The 7,783-nt window shown below is 40.2% G+C and overlaps 1 long non-coding RNA gene across 3 annotated transcripts; it reads left to right on the forward strand.

Annotated features, from left to right (window-relative positions):
* Nucleotides 1-3,171: 3,171 nt before the first annotated feature.
* On the forward strand, nt 3,172-7,783 carry LOC126989890 (uncharacterized). 3 transcript variants are annotated; one of them, XR_007743824.1, is made up of 4 exons: nt 3,172-3,362; nt 3,451-3,582; nt 3,627-3,714; nt 3,891-7,783. It is a non-coding gene; the product is annotated as an uncharacterized LOC126989890 (long non-coding RNA). The 3 variants fall into 3 exon arrangements; XR_007743825.1 differs by having other exon boundaries at nt 3,172-3,318; XR_007743826.1 differs by lacking the exon at nt 3,891-7,783 and having other exon boundaries at nt 3,172-3,318; nt 3,671-3,814.

Below are 7,783 nucleotides of genomic sequence, written 5' to 3' on the forward strand. Positions count from 1 at the left end.
ACATTATGCCTTTTTTCTCTGAGTCTTTGCTCAATTTTCATTCATGGGGCTTCCTTCTTTTAGCAAACTTATATGCTGGCTGCTCATCACGCAGCTCACTAATCTCCTGAATACTCCAGTCAAGTGTGTGGCCAATACACTCACTATTCAGGTCCATACATATCATGTATTTTATTTTCTAATTTTTCGGCGCCTGTTTCTTTTTCTGCACTAGTGCAATACCTTGCCCCTCATTATCCACGTGTTCCACAGTTTTTGTTGTTCCCCATCCACAAACATTATCGCGCATGTCCTTCTAATTCAATCTCAGTGTCCTGTGAGCCTTCATCCTTGATAAAAAAAATCTGCTACTATATTTTCCTTGCCAGGCAAATGATTGATTGTGAAACCATACTCACTCATGAGAGTCTGCCATCTAGCTATCCTGCCGTTGGGACTAGCTACCTGTAACAACCATATTAAAGGTCTGTGATCCGTGTGGATCTCAACAGGGTAACCCAGTATTAATGGGCGGTTTACGTGTAACCCATAAATTACAGTTAAAGCCTCTCGTTCAACTATATTGTTCCGCTGTTCTGCCGTATTCAATTTCTCACAAAAAAAGATACAGGTCTTAGTTTATCATCATTATCCTGTTATTGCAATACTCCACCAGTATTGTAGTAGGATGCGTAGAGTGACTGTACCAAGCATTCCATCCTTAAGGGTTGAGAACGCAATTTTTGTTTCATCCGTCCATATGAGTGGAGTTTTAATTATTATTTTTTTTTTTTGTGTGTGTACCTTTCTTCCCTTTGTAAATCTTTAGAAAAGGAGCAACAATTTGTGAATAATTTGCAATAAATTTGCGATAATAATTAGTCAGTCCAAGAAATGACTGTAAATCATGAACAGTTTGGGGGGCCAGGACGTTTTGTATGGCCTCCAGCTTGCTAGACTGAGGTCTTATTCCCTCTGAGCGGATGGCATGGCCCAGGTAATCTACTTTGTCCTTAAAAAAGTTACACTTCTCCATCTTAAGAGTCAGTTTGGCTTCCTTTAAGCGATTCAGAATTTGTTCTAAGTTATCTGCGTGATTAGAAAATATATCGCCCAGGATAATTATGTCATCAAGGTACACCTGAACCTTGTTGCTTAATAGTCCTGTAAGGACAGTGTTTATTATTTTCTTGAAGCAGGACGGGGCTGTTTTAAGGCCAAAGGGGAGGGAAGTAAATTCCCAATGTCCTGCTGGAGAAGAAAATGCCGTCTTTTCTCTGCTGATTTCATCTTGGGGGATTTGATGGTAACCCTGTTTCAAGTCTAGGCATGAAAAAAAAAACTTACTATCTCCCAATTGATTGAGTATGGTAATTATATTAGGGAGTGGGTACCGGTCGTCCCGTAGTGTTTTATTAAGTGCCCGGAAGTCCAGACAAAGTCGTAGTACTCCATGTCTTTTTTTTTGCACTGGGATAAGTGGGGCATTATAGGGTGATCGCGAAGGGCGAATCACACCCCGTTGCTGGAGCGATATAAGTTGTTTATTTACTCTGTCATGATAACTGATAGGAATGTTATATGGACGCCTGTACACTACTTCATCAGTGTTTTGCTTGATGGTGCTTAAAAAAATAGGGCGTTACTGTTAAAGGTACTTGTTCTGTGGAAAACACTGTTATATATTTATCTATTAAGGACTTTAAAACCTAATTCTCTCTCTTCATTTGGGAATTTAGCGTCAACAATTTGATAGAGGCTTTTCTTCCTTACTTCAAGCTCTGCGGGCTTCAAGTCTGTTTTAGCTGTGTCAGCGGTCTGTACACTAGATACTTGTGGCAGATCAGCGTATAGCTCATGAGTGACAGGCTTCACAAATCCTAACGTTGTATTATCATCTATCCTTACACTCACTTTCAATATTCAAATACGGCACAGTGACATAAGATCTTTGATTGTCAGATGAAGGGGTTAACTTAACTATCCCTGAGCACAAGACTCTAGCCTGAGGAGTACTAACACAAGGCTCAAATAAAGCTTCACTTGCCTGTAGTTGCGTCACTAGCGTTATGTAACCTGCAACAGATGCATGCAGTTGCAAAGGTTCCGCTGCTTGGCAACGTACGGCCTTATTTTCAGTGAGACCTTCTTTATTTCCATCTACATTTAGCTAAGATCCTTCACCTCTAGATATAAGACATATTTTTCCTGGCATAATTGTATGGTTTCGCCTTCTATTATCTGTTTTAAGCTTCGTTCTTTTGTTCCTCATTTAGTTGCAATGTTTTCAAAATAATCTCGTGCTACACGACAAATCAGTACTCAACATAATATGAGTCGGCAAATCTACATCGCGTGTTATCAATAAGTCTTGGAAACTACTTTTTCCTTCCATAATAACTTGTCTTTTACCGTCATTTTCAATATGGTATCTTTGCACAGAGACAATTTTCACGGGTTTCGCTTCACAGTTATTTACTGCGAGCCCTAATTCTTTAATAAATTCATCCGTTAAAAACTCACACACGCTCCTGGTTCTAGGAGTGCTGCCACTTTTGCATATGTATTATCATGAGTAGTGCGATCTGCCTAACAAAGTTACTCTTGAGTTATGTTAATTATAGCCTTCTTTTCATTATTTTTAAGGTCACTCCCTTGTTCGTTATAGCCTTCATCTTATTATAATAAAGGTTACTCCCTTGTTCGTTATAGCCTTCATCTTATTATAATAAAGGTTACTCCCTTGTTCGTTATAGCCTTCATCTTATTATATTAAAGGTTACTCCCTTGTTCGTTATAGCCTTCATCTTATTATATTAAAGGTTACTCCCTTCGTTATAGCCTTCATCTTATTATATTAAAGGTTACTCCTTCTTCGTTATAGCCTTCATCTTATTATATTAAAGGTTACTCCTTGTTCGTTATGGCCTTCATCTTATTATATTAAAGGTTACTCCTTCTTCGTTATAGCCTTCATCTTATTATATTAAAGGTTACTCCTTGTTCGTTATGGCCTTCATCTTATTATATTAAAGGTTACTCCTTGTTCGTTATAGCCTTCATCTTATTATATTAAAGGTTACTCCTTCTTCGTTATAGCCTTCATCTTATTATATTAAAGGTTACTCCTTCTTCGTTATAGCCTTCATCTTATTATATTAAAGGTTACTCCTTCTTCGTTATGGCCTTCATCTTATTATAATAAAGGTTACTCCCTTGTTCGTTATAGCCTTCATCTTATTATATTAAAGGTTACTCCCTTCTTCGTTATAGCCTTCATCTTATTATATTAAAGGTTACTCCCTTCTTCGTTATGGCCTTCATCTTATTATATTAAAGGTTACTCCCTTCTTCGTTATAGCCTTCATCTTATTATATTAAAGGTTACTCACTTGTTCGTTATAGCCTTCATCTTATTCTATTAAAGGTTACTCCCTTGTTCGTTCGAGCCTTCATCTTATTATATTAAAGGTTACTCCCTTCTTCGTTATGGCCTTCATCTTATTATATTAAAGGTTACTCCCTTGTTCGTTATAGCCTTCATCTTATTATATTAAAGGTTACTCCCTTGTTCGTTATAGCCTTCATCTTATTATATTAAAGGTTACTCCCTTCTTCGTTATGGCCTTCATCTTATTATAATAAAGGTTACTCCCTTCTTCGTTATAGCCTTCATCTTATTATATTAAAGGTTACTCCCTTGTTCGTTATGGCCTTCATCTTATTATATTAAAGGTTACTCCCTTCTTCGTTATGGCCTTCATCTTATTATAATAAAGGTTACTCCCTTCTTCGTTATGGCCTTCATCTTATTATAATAAAGGTTACTCCCTTGTTCGTTATAGCCTTCATCTTATTATAATAAAGGTTACTCCCTTGTTCGTTATAGCCTTCATCTTATTATAATAAAGGTTACTCCCTTGTTCGTTATGGCCTTCATCTTATTATATTAAAGGTTACTCCCTTCTTCGTTATAGCCTTCATCTTATTATATTAAAGGTTACTCCCTGTTTTGTTCTTCGCTCATTTTCCGTTTTTTCCACTGCAAATGTGCATATTTATTTATTTATTTATTTATTTTCATTTGTTTATTTAATGTTATTTGTAGTAGTTAACTGAGGGGGGCACTACCCTGGCCTCCTCTTCCTCTGATTCTCTTACTTCACACATTTATCTTAATACTTCACACTATTGTCCATATGCTTCATTTTTTTTTTTCATTCATGACTTTTTATCCATACCTCACACTTTTCTTAGTATTTCACATTTTTTCTAGATCATACTCTACACTTCCCACCTGGGGGACGCGGGTTAGGCCTTTATAAAGTCACTCTGTGGCTGCATGTCCGCCGCGGCACACCGCCACCCTGTGAGGCGTAGAGCCCCGTGCTCCCCTCCATCCTGGGGTAACAATCCTAAAACAAACAAACCTGAGAGGCGGGATGCTGCCGCTGCCTGTCACCTGACACCCTCTCGCTGATGAATGGATCGCGGCGCGGGTGGAGAGAGACTGCCCATCCCTCTCCACTCCGCCCGGGAAGGAACTCATGAATTCTCGGTTGAGTCGCGTGTGCTACCCATTGCACTACAGAACAACAGTGGTTGGCCAGAGTTTCCATTACCATATCGTCAAAGTCCATGTCCTCCGGAAGAACCATTAATTATATAATTAAATCGTCACTATTATTTCCGCCACTTAAAACGAGCAAAGCTTAATGAAAATAAGAGGCGTTTTCTCGTCAGAGTAAATTAAACAAAAGCACTGTAAGCACATGTCCCTATTTATCCCTATACCGCTGCCGCCAGTTTTAGACCCTTCTTTTCTTGTATTAAATCAACTCTTTTATCACTCATTAATTACTCCATAAATGATTTCACCGTCTCGTATCCCTGGTAGCGTGATCCGGCTTAAGTTGTTATTGGAGACTGGTGTTCGGGGATAAACAAGGGAAAAAGAAAATATACATTTATTTAAAATTAAATGAAAGTAATTGCCTTACGCAATATTCTATGCTCAGACGATCATAACACTGGCATATTCAGCAATGGATACAACATATGACAAACGACATGTCTTTAAACATAATACTACAATTTGTGCTCAGTTGTTGCCAATAATAATAACACTCGTCATTCCACAAGCAGTGGTTTGTATCTCTCTGCTTACATCACAATATTTAAATACTCTCCTCACATCCTGATAACACATTCCTATAGTATAATCTACTACAATTTCACGGAAGCACCAAATTATACCACACCCAGTGCTTTCTACCTTTGCTTTACTTCGCAAACAAATAATCACAATCCTGTCCCACTCACAATCCTACTTCACATCTCCTACATTATAATCTCCAGGACAATACAGTCGGTTTCTCTTAGATTCTCGAATTTCTACTCACGATTAAGATCACAACAGCCATTCTCAGCTGAGTGAGTAGCAAGTCTGCTTGAAGCGAGTGCAAGGCTCGGTCTGCCCATATCACTGTTGTCTAGGTCACATTTTTCCTTGCTTGAGGCGGAACTACATCTTTGACACGCCTTCATTTTCTACATAACCAGTAGCCAATACTTCCTGTCAACAACCATTGGCTCGCTCATTATGTTATATTGTTTACTTCTCCTACTATTTGTTATTTCACTCTTAAGACACTCCCACAGTGACTTCTCTTTTCAGTTATTCGCTTATAGCATTTCGTCACACCGCACGTGACATGTTAGAGTCCTCTTGAATGGTTATCCACACTTCCTGACCACGCCTACTGGGTATCTGCTTTCTGTATGTGGGTCTGGGTATTTTCCATAACCTCTCAGTAGTGTTAGTGCTTATCAGATGTTTACAACTTTGTATATCTGACTAATTGCTTTCCTTCCCTCTCCTGTCATATTTACAATTCTTGTCTCCATATCTCCACTCGGTATTTGCCTCTGATTGGGGTCACTTTTAATTAACTGTGCTGCTATGGTCGTCTTCTGTTTGTCCATATTCTGGGTCCCAACAAAATTGGTAGGGAGGAGGAAGAAGGTGGTGTGTGTGTGTGTATGTGTGTGTGTGTGGCTGGAGGGAGGCAGCTATTAGCAAGTTCAGAACAGCAGTGACTATGAAATTAAGGCATAGAAGATAGGAATTAAAGAAGAATGAGTGTGATGGCAGTGACTTAGAGAGGACTGAGTGAAGCAAATGGCAGTCAGGACAAAATGCAGAAATAATTAAGGAAGGACAAGTATTTCAGAGTTTACCAGGGAAAGGGATGTAAAAAAGTGATGATTTTGGTTAACTCAGGCATTAGGAAGTTAAATAGCAGAGGAATGAGCTTGAGCAGAAAGCCTTGGGCACTGCAGAAGGCAGGAAGGAAGCAGCTGTTAGCAAGTTCTGAACAGCAGTGACAATGAGATGATGGCACAGAAGACAGCACAGGAAGGGAAGAATTTGAGTGTGGTGACAGGGACTTAGGAAGATGATTTAGGACAGATTGTAAATGCTTCATGTGGAAGAGTGCAGCAGCTGAGTATTGTAAAGGATAGGGAAAAGTTGCGTGAAAGGCTGCGTCAAGTTGGCAGACGATGAAGTTAAGGTCCATATTGTCAAACTCCTCACAGGCTTGCTCCATCTATTTCAAAAGGCTCTCGCAGAGGTTGTTGGGGTTTCCATGGGCGGTTTCCTGAGCCTGGCGGTAGTTTTGCATGGCTTCTGTGCCTTGAAGGAGAAAACACCCAAGACAACCCAGTTACTCTTCCCTGTGGGCTTGGGAAATAGGTGCAGTGGGAGCCTGATACATTTAGGAAGACAGGGACACAGAGATACAGACAAACAGAGATGCAGGGTGGTGTTGCCGATAGTTTCACACGGCTGCTGCACCCTGAACGGGAAAACACCACCCAGGAAAACACGGTTAGCCTTCTCTGTGGCCTTGGGGAATAGTAACAGTGGGAGCCTGATATGCTTAGGACCATAGGCTGACTTACAGCGCCTCATTTTGGGTGTTGATGACATAGAATCTCTCTCTCTCTTTCTCTCTCTCTCTCTCACACACACACACACACACACACACTCACACACAAACACACAATTACACTGGAGTGAAAAACAGTATGCACATGGAGGAAGAAGAGGAGGAGGAAGAGAAGGTGAAAAATTGATAATATGAACTTCAAAAATATATCATCCATGTAAAAGTTAATCTAAATTCAGCCTTTAAAAATTGTAACAATTCTGCCATACATCAATGCACTCATGTTATATTAAGTGTTCTCTTCACAGTGTCCTCATGATATCAGGCTGTGTGGTGGACCGTCCCTTCCTGAGTGGACAATAGTCGTGTGGCAGGCTGGGCCAAGGTGCCAGAAGAAGACATTAAGTTTTTGAGAGATGGGATGAGAAGTTTTCAGGTAAGAACTTGCGATAAGGACAGAGCAAGGGTGTTTGCTGTAGAGGAGAGGGCACAGCTGCATGTCACCAAAGAATAATCTTGATAGGGGAATGCTTTGCCTGGGATTCTTACACACTACTGACCCTCACACACCAGCTATTTCTTAAGGCAAAGAGAGAGGTAAAATGCATTCTCAGGAGTGGTAATTAGAGTTCATGGCACAGAAGCCTTGTCAAACTGCCACCAGGGTCACAAAACTACCTACGGAAAGGCCCACAACTCCTACAAAAGTCACGTCACGTGTGTGTTTGGGCGCTGGAATCTCTAAATAACGTGGCCCATTGCCCGCTCAGAACAGATGGCATCACTGTAAATACTCACCTGCCCTGCGCCATGACGGGCTCGGGCCGACCACCAGGCCCCTAAAGAAGGCC

Source organism: Eriocheir sinensis, unplaced genomic scaffold, assembly GCF_024679095.1.
Source record: "Eriocheir sinensis breed Jianghai 21 unplaced genomic scaffold, ASM2467909v1 Scaffold1364, whole genome shotgun sequence".
Taxonomy (NCBI): Eukaryota; Metazoa; Arthropoda; class Malacostraca; order Decapoda; family Varunidae; genus Eriocheir; species Eriocheir sinensis.